The sequence below is a fragment of the Callithrix jacchus genome, chromosome 1, assembly GCF_049354715.1.
Source record: "Callithrix jacchus isolate 240 chromosome 1, calJac240_pri, whole genome shotgun sequence".
NCBI classification, from domain to species: domain Eukaryota; kingdom Metazoa; phylum Chordata; class Mammalia; order Primates; family Cebidae; genus Callithrix; species Callithrix jacchus.
The window spans coordinates 173,418,369-173,435,722 of record NC_133502.1 but is presented as its reverse complement, the minus strand read 5'-3'; the positions used below and the strand labels follow the sequence as shown (position 1 = coordinate 173,435,722).

The 17,354-nt window shown below is 49.4% G+C and overlaps 2 pseudogenes across 1 annotated transcript; one reads left to right on the top strand and one right to left on the bottom strand.

Moving 5' to 3' along the window:
* Nucleotides 1–3,553: 3,553 nt before the first annotated feature.
* Nucleotides 3,554–5,682, top strand: LOC100386951 (keratin, type I cytoskeletal 19 pseudogene; annotated as a pseudogene).
* Nucleotides 5,683–5,797: 115 nt separating this feature from the next.
* LOC100387309 (small ribosomal subunit protein uS2 pseudogene) lies at nt 5,798–6,822 on the bottom strand (annotated as a pseudogene). Its single transcript, XR_013518691.1, has one exon. The product of XR_013518691.1 is annotated as a small ribosomal subunit protein uS2 pseudogene (transcript).
* Nucleotides 6,823–17,354: the final 10,532 nt, after the last annotated feature.

Here is a 17,354-nt window from a genome sequence, read left to right as displayed (position 1 = left end):
CCGTGCCCCACCCCCCAAGTGAGCCTCTCAGAAGGGCTTTAGGATGTAAAAATAATTGTTAGTAACTTGTGAACGATCCACTAACTGCCAGGCGCTGTGCAAAGTACCTTCCGTGCACCATCTCACATCCTCAGCTCTCGGAGGTAGGGTCCTATGTCATTCCCATTCTACAGATGGAGAAACTGAGGCTCAAGGAGGGATGAGGCCTTGCTCAAAGACCTGTAGCAGTAACAGCCCACACTTACGGGGCACTTAGTCTACGTCAGACTGCTGTAAGCACTTTTCTTTATATTGTTTTTTTTTTTTTTAAGAGGGAGTCTTGCTCTGTCGCCCAGGCTAGAATGCAGTGGCATGATCTCGCCTCACTGCAACCTCCACTTCCTGGGTTCAAGCAATTCTCCTGCCTCAGCCTCCTGAGTAACTGGGGTTACAGTCACCTGCCATCACGCCGGCTAATTTTTGTATTTTAGTAGAGACGGGGTTTCACCATGTTGGTCACGCTAGTTACGAACTCCTGATCTCAAATGATCTGCCCACCTCAGCCTCCCAAAGTGCTGGGATTACATGTGTGAGCCACCGCGCCCGGCCTATTTTTTTGTTTTTGTTTTGTTTTGTTTTGAGACGGAGTCTTGCTCTGTCATCCAGGCTGGAGTGCAGTGGTGATATCTCAGCTCACTGCAACCTCTGCCTCCCCGGTTCAAGCAGTTCTCCTGCCTCAGCCTTCCGAGTAGCTGGGGTTACAGGCGCCCACCACCACGCCTGGCTAATTTTTATATTTTAGTAATGACCGGGTTTCACCATGTTGGCCAGGCTGGTCTCAGACTCTTGACCTCAAGTGGTCTGCTCATCTCAGCCTCCCAAGATGCTGGGATTACAGACATGAGCCACCACACTTGGCCTGTAAGCACGTTAACAAAGTGGGTCATTGAATGTCCCTGTGTGCCTGCGAGTGCAAGACCATTCTAATCCCTACCTGAGAGGTGAGGAAACTAAAGCTCACAGGGCAGCTTTGCCCAAGGCCACAGAGCTGAAAAGTGGTTGAGTCCAGGTTCTAACCCAGGGCCTGGCTCCACAGCCTCCACTCAAGTCTGGTGGATCTCTAGGCGATACAGATGGGATTCAAACCTGAAACCTGATGTATCCAGCCCCCAGTTTCTTCCCCAGCCTTCCTCCAGGAGGCAAGGAGCCAGCCAAGGCCAGAACTCAGACCGTGGGATGGCTCCCAGCACATCAGGGCAAAAACCACAGCTGGGAAGCCAGCCAGCTTCCAGGCCGGCTCAGAGCTCGGGCTGAGTCCAAGGAAGTGGCTTTGGCCAGGACCCCTGAGGAGGTGGGGGCTCCCCAAGGGCCACCCTGGGGCAGGGCCTGGGCTCGCCACATAGCTTGGGGATGGGCAGGCGTTTGTACGACCAAGTGCTTTGTGGTAATTACCATTTCCTGCCTCCACAAGCTTCCAAGTTTTTACATAAATATTTTTGGCAGACAAAGTCTACAACCTCCTTAAAAAAAGTCTCTACCATAAAACTGAGAACCTCGTGTTCAGAGATTACCACTCTTCATGTAATCTCTCTGTTTCCAAACGTTACTGTTAAACTTAAATGTGGGTCACCCAGGTCCGCTTTGAAAGGATACTTGGAATGAAGACTGCTATCAGAGTGGGTAGGAGCTCAGGCCTAGGGGCAGGCAGGCTTGTCTGGCAAGCTGTGTGTCCCCAGAGAGGTCACTTTACCTCTCTGAACCTCACCTTCACCTTATCTGTAAAGTGGAGCTAATCATTTTCGCTTTTGTAAGCCCAAATGTGAAGTCTTTGGCAGGGTGCCCTGAGGAGACATGAAATCCCTGGGGTAATGGGTGGCATTGGCAGTGAAAAAAGAGCCGAATGACCCCAGTGTGCTCAAGCAAACTGTGACTTCAGGCCAGCCAGCTGCAAGGTGATGAGCTGAATCCTGGTAACCAGACTGTTTTTCTGGATGGCCAGTGCCCTTGGCCCTCTCTCTGGGTACTGCCCTTGACTAGGCCTTCCTTCCTTCCATTTTCTCATGCTGAGGCAATGCCCAGCTGGCTGTGCCCCACGCAGGCTGCTCTGGGGTCTGGGCGTGACAGTATCTGTCACCGGTGCCTGGAGCTGGCAGGCCCACAGCTCCTGGGGGTCAGTCCTCAAAGTCCCTGAAGCAGGAGACAGAAGCAGATAGGGGCTGGACCTCGTGCCCAGCCTTGACCTCCAGGCTCACAGGAACCTGCCTGCTGGGCACCTCCCCCCACAGATTTCGTATCAGGATGTCTCCCAAGAGCATGAAACAATCCACCCTTTTCTGCCCTCACGCCTGCTCCATGTCAATGAACCTGTTTCCTAGAACTTAACCTCACCCAAACTAGGAGCTGTCAATTTACCAAATGCCTGTCCCGTGCAGGGCCTGGCCTGAGTGCTTTATCCGGTTTCTCTGAATTAACCCTTAGCAACTCTATGACATAGATGCTGTCACTACCTCTACTTCATAGGTAAAGAAACTGAGGCACAGAATGAAAACTTGCTCTGCATCATACAGCTAAGAGATGTGTAAGGCAGGACTCAGACCCAGGCAGCCTGGCTAGGCATGGATGCTCATGACCACTGCACTCAATGCTCTATGCTATCTCAGTCTTTGTGTCTTAGCATAGCTGTTCCTTCTGCCTGGAATGCCTTTCCACCTCTATCTGCATGGAAAACTTCTATATATTTCTCAAAACCCACCACAAACGTTCCTTCTCTTAGATGACAGTCGGCCTCTGCTCTATATTTTACCCACCCAGCTCTCATTAAATCACCAATCGTGGTTTGAAGGGACTGTTGTGACCATGTCTGTCTCTTTGGGGACCGGGACTAGATGTGATCCGTGTCTTTATTCCCTACACTCAGAAAGGGCCTGGCACAGCGGCAGACAGCCATGAATGAATGAATGAGTCACTTCTTCACATACAAATTATTAATTTGGGCATATCTTTGAGAATAGATTTCAGGACTCTGTTTAAAAAACCAGATATTCCAAATGCCCCAGATTCCTGCCTTTGGGTAAAAGGAAAAGTCAAACACAAACATCTGTGTGATTTTCTCATAGAGATTTACTTTGTTTACCCCATTTTAATTCTGAACTCAGCATACATTTTAGGTTCTTTGTAACAAACTCCAAACCGCCCCTGGAGGGAGAAAGTGGGTATCTAAAACACCAGAAGCCTGCTCCTGCTGGGGTCAGGAGAGGAAGCCAGGGGAAAGAAAACAAGGGAAGGAAGAAATTCTTATCACCCCACGGGTTCCTTCCACATTCCAAATAATTGAACATGGATGTTTTTTCTTCATTTGAAAACATCTTTTTGTAAAAATGTCACAGACCCTTATAAGTGATGCTCATTACATCATTGAAAAAGATTTCAACCAGCCAGAAGGGACCAAAAGGAAAATAAAATTACTCCATGTCACACCTCCCCGCTGCTTACGCAAGTGCGTTTGTGTGGTCACTGAGCTACGCCTAAGATGTGAGCACTCTGCTGTCATGCTATACTTTAATAAAAAGTCACGGCCTCCGGTGATCACAGCCTCTGGGACCAGGGTCGCTTGGTCCGTGCTCCGCCTCGCCATGACTTCCTACAGCTATCGCCTGTGGTCGTCCACGTCGTCCTTCGGGGGCCTGGGCGGCGGCTCCGTGCGTTTTGGGCCGGGTGTCGCCTTTCGCGTACCTAGCATACACGGGGGCTCCGGCGGCCACGGCGTGTCCGTGTCCTCCACTCGCTTCGTGTCCTCATCCTCCTCGGGGGGCTACGGCGGTGGCTATGGCGGCATCCTGGCCACTTCCGACGGGCTGCTGGCGGGCAACTAGAAGCTCACCATGCAGAACCTCAGCGACCGCCTGGCCTCCTACCTGGACAAGGTGCGCGCCCTGGAGGCGGCCAACGGCGAGCTGGAGGTGAAGATCCGTGACTGGTACCAGAAGCAGGGGCCCGGGCCCTCCCGCGACTACAGCCACTACGACAAGACCATCCAGGACCTGCGGGACCAGATTCTTGGTGCCACCATTGAGAACTCCAGGATTGTCCTGCAGATTGACAATGCCCGTCTGGCTGCCGATGACTTCCGAACCAAGTTTGAGACGGAACAGGCTTTGCGCATGAGCGTGGAGGCCGACATCAACGGCCTGCGCAGAGTGCTGGATGAGCTGACCCTGGCCAGGACTGACCTGGAAATGCAGATTGAAGGGCTGAAGGAAGAGCTGGCCTACCTGAAGAAGAACCATGAGGAGGAACTCAGTGTGCTGAGGGGCCAAGTGGGAGGCCAGGTCAGTGTGGAGGTGGATTCAGCTCCAGGCACCGATCTCGTCAAGATCCTGAGTGACATGCGAAGCCAATATGAGGTCATGGCCGAGCAGAACCGGAAGGACGCTGAAGCCTGGTTCACCAGCCAGACTGAAGAACTGAACCAGGAGGTCGCTGTCCACAGAGAGCAGCTCCAGATGAGCAACACCGAGGTCAGTGACCTGCGGCGCACCCTCCAGGGTCTTGAGATTGAGCTGCAGTCACAGCTGAGCATGAAAGCCAGCTGGGAAGGCACACTGGCAGAAACGGAGGCGCGCTTTGGAGCCCAGCTGGCGGAGATCCAGGCGCGGATCAGTGGTATTGAAGCCCAGCTGGGCGATGTGCGGGCTGATAGTGAGCAGCAGAATCAGGAGTACCATCGGCTCTTGGAGGTCAAGTCGCGGCTGGAGCAGGAGATCGCCACCTACCGCAGCCTGCTGGAGGGCCAGGAAGATCGCTACAACAACCTGTCTGCCTCCAAGGTCCTCTGAGAAGGCAGCAGGCCCGGGGCTTCTGTTGTCCTTTGGAGGGGGTCTCCTGGGTGAGGAGATGGGAAGGAAGGGACCCTTATTCCCGGCACGTCCCTTGACCTGCCAATAAAATTTTATGGTTCAAGGGGGAAAAAAAAAAAAAGTCACACCACCACCCAGAGAAAGCTCTTGGTATCGTCTTCCAGAGCTCTCACTGCCTCTTTCAAGGAATTAGTTCTTCTGTCTCATCAATAACTATTTATTGAGGTCCTGCTCTGTGCTGGGCTCTGCCTGGATCCTGGGGAGAAAGGGTGGAGCTGTCTTCAAGGGACAGACATGAATCAAAGCCCTGATCATGCTCCCAGCCTAGGAGAAAGAAAAGAAAAGAGAAAAGAAAGGAAAGGAAAAGGAAAGAAAGAAAGAGAGAAAGAGAGAGAGGAAGAGAGAAAGAGAGCAAGAGAGAGGGAGGCAGGGAAGGAAGGAAGGAAAAAAGGAAAAAAGAAGGAAAAGAAGGAAGGAAGGAAAAAGAAAGAGAGAAAGAAGGAAAGACAGAAAGAGAAAGAGAGAAAAAGGGGAGAAAGAGAAAGAAATAAAAGAAATAAAAGAAAGGGAAGAAAGGAAGGAAAAGGAAGAAAGGAAGGAAGGAAAGAAAGAAAACCTCTGTATCCATGAGCAGTTACTTCTCATCCCCTCGGCCCTTGGAAACCATGAATCTTTCTGTCTCTGGATTTGCCAGTTCTGACATTTGGTATATATGATATCATACAATATGCGGCCTGTTGTGACTGCCCCCCTTGCACCATGCATCCTATCAAGCAATATTCTAAGCAGGTGCAAGAGCTCCTGCAATCACTTCTGTTTAACGCTTCCCTCCCTCACTACATATACATACAATTTCATAGAAATAAAACTACGCTCTACACATTCTACATGTGCTTTTAAATTTTTCTTTTCTCCTTCCATCCATCCATCCTTGCTTCCTTCCTTCCTTCCTTTCTTCTTGCTTTCTTTTTTTTTTTTTTTTTTTTTTTAGAAACTCGATGTTTATTTTCCATGAATCTTACATGTTGTTTAAGAGGCCACACAAGAACAGCTTAAGACCATTCAGTGGTTGCTACCCATTCAGTGGCCTGAGCAGTAGGAGCTGCAGACCAGTCTTCCGTGGCAGGCTGGGCGCTCCAGTCTTCAGTAGGGAACTGCTGGATGGGCACAGAGGGCACCTGCACGCCTTCAGACCAGTCGGCAACCTCAGGCTGAGTAGCAGTGAACTCAGGAGCTGGAGCAGTCCATTCGCCCTGAAATTCCTCCTTGGTCACAGCCTTCTCAGCAGCAGCCTGCTCTTCTTTTTCAATCTCTTCAGGATCTCTGTAGAAGTAGAGATCAGGCATGACCTCCCACGGGTGTTCACGGGAAATGGTGCCACGCATGCGCAAAACTTCCCGAGCCAGCATCCACCACATCAAACCCACTGAGTGAGCTCCCTTGTTGTTGTATGGGATGGCAATGTCCACATAGCGCAGAGGAGAATTTGTGTTACACAGAGCAATGGTAGGTAGGTTGACATAAGACGCCTTCGTGAGAGGCTGGTGGTCAGCCCTTGGGTCAGTGACCACAAGCAGCCGTGGCTCCCGGAAGGCTGCCTGGATCTGGTTAGTGAAGGTTCCAGGAGTAAAGCGGCCAGCAATTGGAGTGGCTCCAGTGGCAGCAGCAAACTTCAGCACAGCCCTCTGGCCAGTATTCCTGGAAGATATAACACTGACATCAGCAGGGTTTTCAATGGCAACAATGGCACGAGCTGCCAGGAGAAGCTTCTCCCAGGTCCTCTTCAGATTTATGATGTAGATGCCATCACTTTTCCTTTTATAGATATACTGCTCCATCTGGAAGTCAAGGTTGGTGCCACCTAAGTGGGTTCCTGCTGCCAGGAACTTAAGGACATCCTCTTCCTTCATTTGCAGGACATCGAGGGCTCCGGACATCGTGAAAGTTTCCCTTTAAGTTACGACGGGAATCCAGAACAACGCCGTTTGGAGCCCTCGGCAGATAGCGCGGAAAAGTCTTCTTGCTTTCTTGCTTTCCTTTTTAGATGGAGTCTCGCTCCATTGCCCAGGTTGGAGTGCAATGGTGAGATCTCTGTTCAATGCAACTTCTACCTCCTTCGTTCAAGCAATTCTCCTGCCTCAGCCTCCTGAGTAGCTGGGATTACAGGGGCCCACCACTATGCCCAGCTTATTTTTGTTATTTTAGCAGAGATGGGGTTTCACCATGTTGGCCAGGCTGGTCTTGAACTCCTGACTTCAGGAGTGAGCCACCATGGCCAGCCCATTTCTGGTATTTCATGGGTATAAATGATGATGAGATGAACGTCTTTTAACATACACTTCTCTTAAGGTTCTAGATATGGGATTGTGGGCCAAATAGTAAGCATGTCCCCCCCCCCCCTTTTTTTTTATTTAACATTCTGCCAAATTGTACCAAATGTGGAAAAGTCAAATCAGAAAGTCTGGGCCAAGCATGGTGGCTCATGCCTGTAACTCCAGCACTTTGGGAGGGCAAGGTGGGCAGATCACTTGAGGCCAGGAGTTCGAGACCAGCCTGGGCTACAGAGTGAGCCCCCCCATCTCCACATAAAACTAAAATAAAAAATAAAACATCTAAAAAAAGTCTGTCGGCCGGGCATGGTGGCTCATGGGATTACAAATCCCAGCACTTTGGGAGGCCGAGGCAGGCAGATCATGAGGTCAGGAGTTCAAAGCCAGACTGGCCAACATGGTGAAACCCCGTCTCTACTAAAAAATACAAAAATTAACTGGGTATGGTAGCACGTACCTGTAATCCCAGCTACTTGGGAGGCTGAGGTAGGAGAATTGCTTGAATTGGGACCCTGGAGGCGGAGGTTGCAGTGAGCTGAGATCTCACCATTACACTCCAGCCTGGGCTACAGAGTGAGACTCCATCTCAAAAAAAAAAAAAAAGTCTGTCTGTGACCATGAAGCATTGTGACCTCCGACTCGAGCTACTTAGGTTTTAACCCCTTCTCTACTGCTTATTAACAGCAGGATCTTAACTCCTCTTTGCCTCAGTTTCCTAATCTGTAGAATGGGGATAATTAAAATACCAATCTCCTAGAGCTGCTGTGAGAATTAAATTAACATGATACACTTAAGCAGTGGTTCTCAACTGGGTGCCATTTTGCCCCCTAAGGGGACATTTGACAGTTCCTAAAGACATTTTTGGTTTTCACAACTGGAGTGAGATACTACTCCAGTGCATAGCAGCCAGGGGTGCTGGTAAACACCCTGCAGTGAGCTGGACAGCCCCCACAGCAAATGATTTGGCACCAAAGGTCAATAGGGCTGAGGTTGAGACGCCTGGGTGTTATAGGCCTGGCCCAGAATAAGCTCTTATCAACATTGCCTGTCATTATTTGTGATCCCACCAGCACAAGAATGTTCACTTCCCCACACTTTGGTCAAACTTTTAAAATCCAAATTACTTCTTTTTTTGAGATTGAGTTTCACTCTTGTTGCCCAAGAGTGCAGTGGCGCGATCTCAGTTCACTGCAACGTCCGCATCCTGGGTTCAAGCGATTCTCCTGCCTCAGCCTCCCGAGTAGCTGGGATTACAGACATCCACCACCATGCCTGGCTAATTTTTTGTAGTTTTAGTAGAGACTGGGTTTCACCATGTTGCCAAGGCTGGTCTCAAACTCCTGACCTCAGGTGATCCACCCTCCTCAGCTTCCCAAAGTGCTGGATTACAGGTGTGAGCCACTGTGCCTGGCCCCAAGCTACTTTTGATGAGGGAGACATAATATCGTGGTAGACTTCTTGGCCATCAAAGGAGACTTCCTTATCTCTGCAGTGAACCTGACTCCCAGGATCAGCCTCCATTCTGGCCATGGATTTCCGGGTACCCACCTGGCAGCTGGGTCCTGCAACCTTGACCTTGTGAGCAAGTGCTTCAGAGGTTCTAAAACTCCCCTGCTGCTCATGAAGACAGTATCTGGAGACATATATCAGATAAGGATGGATTTTGAAGTCAGATCTAGACTCAAATCCCAACTCAACTGCTTTCTCCTTGTAAGAACTTCTCATAGCTCCAGGAGTCCCCATCTGTACAATATTCTCTCTCCTCTCCCCTCCCCTCCCCTCCCCTCCCCTCTCTCTCTCTCTCCTTCCTTCCTTCCTTCCTTCCTTCCTTCCTTCCTTCCTTCCTTCCTTCCTTCCTTCCTTTCCTTCCTTCCTTCCTTCCTTCCTTCCTTCCTTCCTTTCTTTCTTTCTTTCTTTCTTTCTTTCTTTCTTTCTTTCTCTTTTTCTTTCTTTTTTCTTTCTTTCTTTCCTTCTTCTTTCTTTCCTTTTTTGAGACAGAGTTTCGCTCTTGTTACCCAGGCTGGAGTGCAATGGCGTGATCTCGACTCACTGCAACCTCCACCTCCTGGGTTCAGGCAATTCTCCTGCCTCAGCCTCCCAAGTAGCTGGGATTACAGGCACGCGCCATCATGCCTAGCTAATTTTTTTGTATTTTTAGTAGAGATGGGGTTTTACCATGTTGACCAGGATGGTCTCAATCTCTTGACCTCTTGATCCACCCGCCTCGGCCTCCCAAAGTGCTGAGATTACAGGCTTGAGCCACTGCGCCCGGCCTTTCTTCTTTCTTTCTTTCTTTCTTTCTTTCTTTCTTTCTTTCTTTCTTTCTTTCTTTCTTTCTTTCTTTCTTCTTTCTTTCTTTCTCTCTCTCTCTCTCTTTCCTTCCTTCCTCCCTCCCCCCTCCCTCCCTTCTCTCTCTCTCTCTCTCTCTCTCTCTCTCTCTCTCTCTCTCTTTCTTTCTCTTTTTTGAAACAAAGTCTCACTCCATCACCCAGGCTGGAGTGCAGTGGCGCAGTCTTGGCTCACTGCAACCTCTGCTTACTGGGCTCAAGCAATTCTCCTGCCTCAGCCTCCCAAGTAGCTGGAACTACAGGTGCATGCCACCACACCCAGCTAATTTTTGTATTTTTAATAGGGATGGGGTTTCACCATGTTGGCCAGGCTGGTCTTAAACTCCTGACCTCAAATGATCCTCCTGCCTCAGCCTCCCAAAGTGCTGGGATTACAGGTGTGAGCCACCACACCCAGCCTTGTACAATAGGGTTCTTGTGAGGATTACATAAGATTGTATAGCAGCATGCTTGGGTCTTAGTCAATGCTTGATAAATAACAGGCACAATTTATTCAGGGATTACCATATCCAGACCCTTTGCTAAGACTATTCATAATTATTCAACTCAATGGTAACTCCTGTGATAGTTATCATTATAATCACAGTGAAGTCAAGACCCTGTGTCTATCTATCCAGCGACAAGGTAAAGCCATTCGTTGAGCTGTCAGTCAGTTTTCTACAAACATTTGGTGAGCATTTACTATGCCCCAGGCCAGATGTTAGGCATTGGCAGATAAAAGGGCTCCTAATTCTGCTCCATTCTTATTAAGGAGACAAACAAATAAACATAAGCAAGATGCCTAGAAAATGACCAAACATACTAGCCCTACTATATAGAAATAGGGTAATTTTCTTCATTGAAACAAAGGAAATGACAAGACAACTGAGAGCGGAGAAAAGAAAATTTACTTACCTGTTATTTCCAATAGAACTAAAACAAGCTCAAATTTCAAATGAAGCATCTCCGTATTTATAAATTTTAAATAACATATCTTTTTGCAGCCTCTACTTCCCAGGCTCAAGCAATCCTCCCACCTGAGCCTCCCGAGTAGCTGAGACTACAGGTGGACACCACACACATGGCTAGTTTTAGTATCTTTTTTGTAGAGACTAGGTTTCACCATGTTGCCCAGGCTGGTCTCAAAGTTCCTGGCTCAAGTGATCCTCCTGCCTCAGCCTCCCAAAGTGCTGGGATTACAGACTTGAGCCATCATGCCCAGACAAAAATCACAACTTTGTTACATCAGAGTAATAATTAATATAGACAGCAATCATCAATAGATGCTAAAATTAGAGGATGAAAGTTAGATGAGAAATAGACTATCGATATAGTCTCAATGTACCCCCCAACAAATGACTTCCTATTTATAACCAAAAAAAAGTAATTTTACAGTACATAAGACTGGTAAGGTCAGGCGTGGTGGCTCATGTCTGTAATCTCAACACTTTTGGAGGCTGAGGCAAGTGTATCACTTGAGCCCAAGAGTTCAAGACCAGCCTGGGCAACATGGCAAAACCCCATCTCTACAAGAAAATGCTAAAAGTATCCAGGCATGTTAGTGTGCACCCGTAGTCCCAGCTACTTGGGAGATGGCTTGAACTTGGGAGGTGGAGGTTGCAGGGAGCCAAGATCGCACCACTGCACTCCAGCCTGGGTGACAACATAAGACTGTGTCTCAAAAAAATAAAGACTGGCAGACACCACTGCAACCAAGTAATCAAGGTAAGCCATTGCCAAGGATAGGATACACTGAGATTATGTGCTCCTTCATATCATGCACTGAGAAGGACCTAATGTCATGTCTGCGGTTTCCCTATGAAAAATACATAACCTGAATCTAATCTCGAGGAAATATCTGACAAATGAAAATCAAGGACTATTTTTTAAAAATACATGGCTTGTAGTCTTCAAAAATGACAATGTCATGAATGATAAAGGCTGAGGAACTGTTTCAGAGTTAAGGGAGAGTAAAGAGACATGACAGTCATATGCAATGTGCTGTTCTGGACTGGATTCTGAACGAAGAAAAAAGTTGCTCTAAAGGCATTATTGAAGTCGGACATGGTGGCTCACACCTGTAAGCCCAATGCTTTGAAAGGCCAAGGCGGGTGGATCACTTGAGTTCAGGAGTTTGAGACCAGCCTGGCCAACATGGTGAAACCCCATCTCGACTAAAAATACAAAAATTAGCCAGGCGTGGTGGCAGGTGTCTGTAATCACAGCTATTTGGGAGGCTGAGACAGGAGAATTGCTTGAACCCGGGAGGTGGAGGTTACAGCGAGCCGAGTACAGCACCAGTGGACTTCAGCATAGGTGACAGAGCAAGACTGTCTTTAAAAAAAAGTCTCCCTTCTGGTTTGTGAAACTCACTGGTAGCAAACGAAGCGAGGCCTCTTCTTTGCTGCTCCTCTGATCCTGACCTGATCTTGTGTTATCAGGAACAGCGTTTGCAGTTTGACTTTCCCAGCTGCTTCCAATCCTTACATCTTGGTTCTTGAAGATCCTCAGATTAATGGGGTTCGAGGTTCAGATGTTTGGAAGTGAGTAGACACAAATGAGACTGAGAAGGTGAACGGAGGCCTTGCGTTTCGCCCACGAGAGCATGGATTTGATCCTCAGAGCAATGGGGGGAGCCCTCGGGTGGTGACGGGTCATGGAGTAAAAGGTGACATGGTTTGGATCCACATCCCTGCCCAAATCTCACATTGAGTTGTAATCCTCAATACTGGAGGTGGGGCCTGGTGGGAGTCGATTGGATTATGGGGGTAGATTTCTCATGAGTGGTTCAGTACCATTCCCTGGGTACTGTCCTCATGATGGTGAATGAGTTGTTTTTTTTTGTTTGTTTGTTTGTTTTTTGAGACAGAGTCTCACTCACTCTGTTGCCCAGGCTGGAGTTCAGTGTTGCAATCTCAGCTCACTGCAACCTCCCAGGTTCAAGTGATTCTCCTGCTTCAGCCTCCCCAGTAGCTGGGATTACAGGTGTGCACCACTACACCTGGTTAATTTTTGTGTTTTTAGTAGAGACTGGGGGTTTTGCCATGCTGGCCAGGCTGGTCTCAAACTGCTGACCTCGGCTGGTGATCCGCCTGCCTAGGCCTCGAAAAGTGCTAGGATTACAGGCATGAGCCACTGCACCCGTCCTTTTTTCCCCCCAAAGTGGAGTCTTGCTCTGTTGTCTAGGCTGGAGTGCAGGGGCACGATCTCACTGCAACCTCTGCTTCCCAGGTTCGAGCGATTCTCCTGCCTCAGCCTCCCAAGCAGCTGGGCTTACAGGTGTGCACCATGATGCCTGGCTAATTTTTGTATTTTTAGTAGAAACAGGATTTCACCGTGTTTCCCAGGCTGGTCTTGAACTTCTTGATCTCAAGGGATTCACCCTCCTTGGCCTCCCAAAGTGCTGGGGTTACAGGTGTGAGACACTGTGCCTGGCCGGGTATTTGTTTATAGCAACCTGAGAAGAGACGAATACAAAGGATCAGAATTTTTTTCTTTTTGAGATGGAGTCTCTCTCTGTCACCCAGGCTGGAGTACAGTGGTGTGATCTCGGTTCACTGCAACCTCTGTCTGCCAGGTTCAAGCAATTCTCCTGCCTCAACCTCCTGAGAAGCTGGGACTACAGGCATGTGCCACCACCCCCAGGTAATTTTGTATTTTTAGTAGAGATAGGGTTTCACCACATTGGCCAGGCTGATCTCAAACTCCTGATCTCAAGTGATCCACCCACCTCAGCCTCCCAAAGTGCTAGGATTACAGGCCTGAGCCACTGTGTCCAGCCCAGATCTTTTTTTTTTCTTTTTCTAGGAGACAGGGTCTCACTCTGTCATCCAGGCTGAAGTGCAATGGTGGAGTCACAACTCACTGCAATCTCAACTTTCTGGGCTCAAGCAATCCTCCCACCTTAGCCTTCCAAACAACTGGGACTACAGGCACCTGCCACCATGCCCAGCTAATTTTTTGTATTTTAGTAGAGATGGGTTTCACCATGTTGGCTAGAATGTCTCAATCTCCTGACCTCATGATCCATCCGCCTTGGCCTCCCAAAGTGCTGGGATTGCAGGCGTGACCCACCACGCCCAATCTTTTTTTTTTTTGAAGTCTTGCTCTGTTGTCTGGGCTGGTTTTGAACTTCTGGCCTCAAGCAATCCTCCCACCTCAGCCTCCTAAAGTGCTGGGCTTTTAGACATGAGTCACTGCATCAGGCTTGGTCAGATTTTTATTTCAGAAAATTCACTCTAGCAGCAGAAGTTGAGGATCAAAGGATGGGAAGATATAAGGAATAGAGAGATCAGTTTGGAGGCTGTCACCCAAATCCAGGTAAGCGCTAGAGTGAACGTATCATTTAGATCTTGTCCTAGAATAGAAATGGCAAAACGTAGCATACGTTCCACCACCTAACTTCTTCTCAGCAGACATTGTTAATCGCTGAGTCCTTCCTTGCACTGGGCAGCTCACATAGACAGTCACTACTAATCAACCTGAGTAGACATGTTGATGAATGAAATTTGCCCTTCTGTTTTCTGTTAGATAAGGCAAGGAGAGGCATCACTTGTGAGGATATGCCTGTGCTTGCCAACAATTCACTCTGGGTCTGCCCCAACCTGAGATCCTGTAGGTCAGACTGAGGGTGATACCCTAAGTCAGTTTTTGACATCATGTATGTTGCACCCGGCCTCAGTTTCTAAGTGCCCTCCATGTTCCCATTTATGGACTTTTTTCATGTCCATGACGTCATTTTGACCTTACAATATTCCTGGGAGATCAAGCTTGTCATGCCCATTTGACAAATGAAGAATCTGGCTTTTCGCAGTGGCTCATGCCTGTAATCCCAGCACTTTGGGAGGTCTAGGTGGATGGATCACTTGAGGTCAGGAGTTCAAGACCAGCCTGGCAAACAAGGCAAAACCCTGTCTCGACTAAAATTACAAAAATTAGCCAAGTGTGGTGGCAGGCATCTGTCATCGCAGCTACTCGGGAGGCTGAGGCAGGAGAATCACTTGAGCCAGGGAAGCGGAGGCCGCAGTGAGCCTAGATCACACCACTGCATTCCCACCTGGAAGACAGAGCAAGATGCTGTCTAAAAAATAAAAAAATAAAAATAAAAAAGGAAACTGAGATTACAGACACCAAGCAGAGCAAGGACGAGTTCCACAGGTGGTAGGTGACAGGACCAGCATTCAGACTGAAGGCTGTTGGGCTCCAAGAAGCTCAGATAAGTTCCTTCCAAAACGAGCTTGCCCAGGCTGCAACAGCAGTTTGTAGGGACTCTTGCAGAACAGCTACAACACATTAGGGGTGGACATGTTAGTAGCAGTGACTTTCCCCGTCTATAAAGTCTGTGGCTGAAACAGACCTGGGAAACTTGACTTTTGAATCACTCTTTTCTAATCTGCGCTGGTGCTGAGCCATGAGGAGGGAAGGCTCTGGCCCTGGATGGGGGTCGGGGCAGCTGGGAGAAGGAAGATTTGCACAGATGGTGAGGGGCAGAGGCCTCTCGTGGAAGAGAATAAAGTTTCTGTCCTTGCAAAATTGGAATGAGGGCCCTGGAGCCAAGCAGCCAGGGCCAGGGAGGGGCCAGCCAACCTTTGGCACGTGAAATGCCAGCCGGTTCTCATGGCAGATAATTCTCGGTGATAATTCATCCCACCAGCGGCGCACATTCTGAAAGCCCTGTCTGTTCCTTCCTCACAGGGTCCCTGCAGGAATGTGGGGGGTTAAGGGTCTGGTCCCGGATGTAGGCTGACTTCAGGCTGGCTGGGTGGGCAGGGCAGTGTCTGGGCACCGCCTGAGGCCAGAGGGAGCCTTTGTGCTCTGTGTTCATACAGACACCCCATGGTGGGAAGGACTATCACACCCGGCTAGGGCCTGCTCTCGGTTCCTTCTCCTGCGGCAGCCAAGCCAGAGGATGCTTTATTGGGTGTGCCTGGTGTCTGACAGGCCTCTTCTTTCTCTGACCTTCTGTGGTGCTTGCAATAGCCTCCAGAACCGCCCTGCCATGCCAGGTCCATACGAGCTACGGGGTGCTCCTTCTGAGTTGCAGAAGGGTGAAGGGCAGGCAGCCTCTACCCAGAATGCATGGCACAATCTCCTGGGGAGCTTTTAAAACCCACCCAAAACAGGCCGGGCATGGTGGCTCACACCTGTAATACCAGCACTTTGGGAGGCCAAGGTGGGCAAATCACCTGAGGTCAGGAGTTCAAGACCAGTGTGGCCAACATAGTGAAACCCCATCTCCACCAAAAAATACAAAAATTTGCCATTTGGTGGCAGGCACCTGTACTTCCCACTACTTGGGAGGCTGAGGCAGGAGAATTGCTTGAACCCAGCAGGCAGAGGTTGCAGTGAGCCAAGATTGTGCCACACTGCACTTCAGCCTAGCAACAGAGTGAGACTCCATCTCAAAATCAATCAATCAATCAATCAACCCCATCCAAAATGGCTGGGCATGGTGGCTCACGCCTGTAATTCCAGCATGTTGGGAGGCTGAGCAGGAGGATAACTTGAAGTCAGGAGTTTTTGACCAGCCTGGGCAACATAGTGAGACCTCATCTCTATAAAAAGAATTATAAAAAAACAGCTGGGAATGGCGGTGTGCGCCTGTTGTCCCAACTACGTGGGAGGCTGAGGCTGGAGGATAGCCTGAGCCTGGGAGGTCAAGGCTACAGTGAGCCATGACTATACCACTGCACTCCAGCCTGGGCAACAGAGTGAGACTCAGTCTCAAAATAAATACACACATAAATAAAAATAAATAAAATAAAACCCTCCAAATTTCGGTCCTTGCTCCCACAGACTGGTATATAGTCCAGGGTGGCATCTGAGCACCAGCACCTTTTGACATTCTCCAGTGATTCTGACATGAGCCTATGTGAGCTGAGGTTGGGGACCATTGGCACAGTGTTTTAAGAGGGTGGCACTGCATCTCAGCCACTTCCAGCTGTGTGGCTTTGAACACTGTAGCAGCCTGTGCCTCAGTTTCCGCACTTGTGAAACGTGGGCAGTAACAGTACCTATTTCATAGGGTGACTGGGTGGATTTTATGAAGTAGTGCCATAAAGACCCCACCACACCTGGCTCAGAGCAAAGGCTCGGTCCATGTAGCTCCTGCGGATGGTTCCTATTCATTCCCTTCCCACCCTGGCCACAGGGAGATTTAGGGCCTTGAAGTCCCAGGAAAAATGTCTAAAGAGGTCCCTCTAGAGGACTGAACCACTCGAGGACTGTACCACTTGAGGTGACCAGGGGAGACTCCCTTGCCCAGATCTGGGAGCTGGTTGGGAGGTGTGGGCGGCTCAATGGCTCCTGTGGGGATTCCCATGGCTCCTGTGGCTCCAGGAGCAGCCCACACTCCTTAGCAAGGCACGTGGAGCCCCTGAGCTCTCCACTCTTCCAGTAGTAAACTCACCAAGAGGGTGTTGTCGAGTGTGGCTTCCCTATTCCCAGCAGGCTCTCAAGGGCAGGGACAGGTCTTACTGAATTTGGTGCCTCTGAGCCTGGCACATGGAAGGTATGGGTCATGGCGCACAGCCCACAGTGCGTGACATGCAGACCTGCCAGGACAGCCAGCAGATTCTCTGAGCAGGGAACTACTTGGTCACAACCCTGAGAGTAGCCACCGCTTCCTGAATGCCCACCACGCACTGGACCTCAGGCTAAGAGCTTACACACAATCGCTTGGTGACTGCTCTTTCTGGCATGTGATGTTGCCCACCAAGCTGATAAGGGTCAGAGATAAGCCCACCCAGCCCCCAAGCCCACAGAGCTCTATGGCCTCAGCTTCTGTGGGCCACAGACTTGCCAGGACACAGCCATGTGCCTGCTGTACCCAGTGCTGTGTTATTGCCACAGACAAGAGAAAG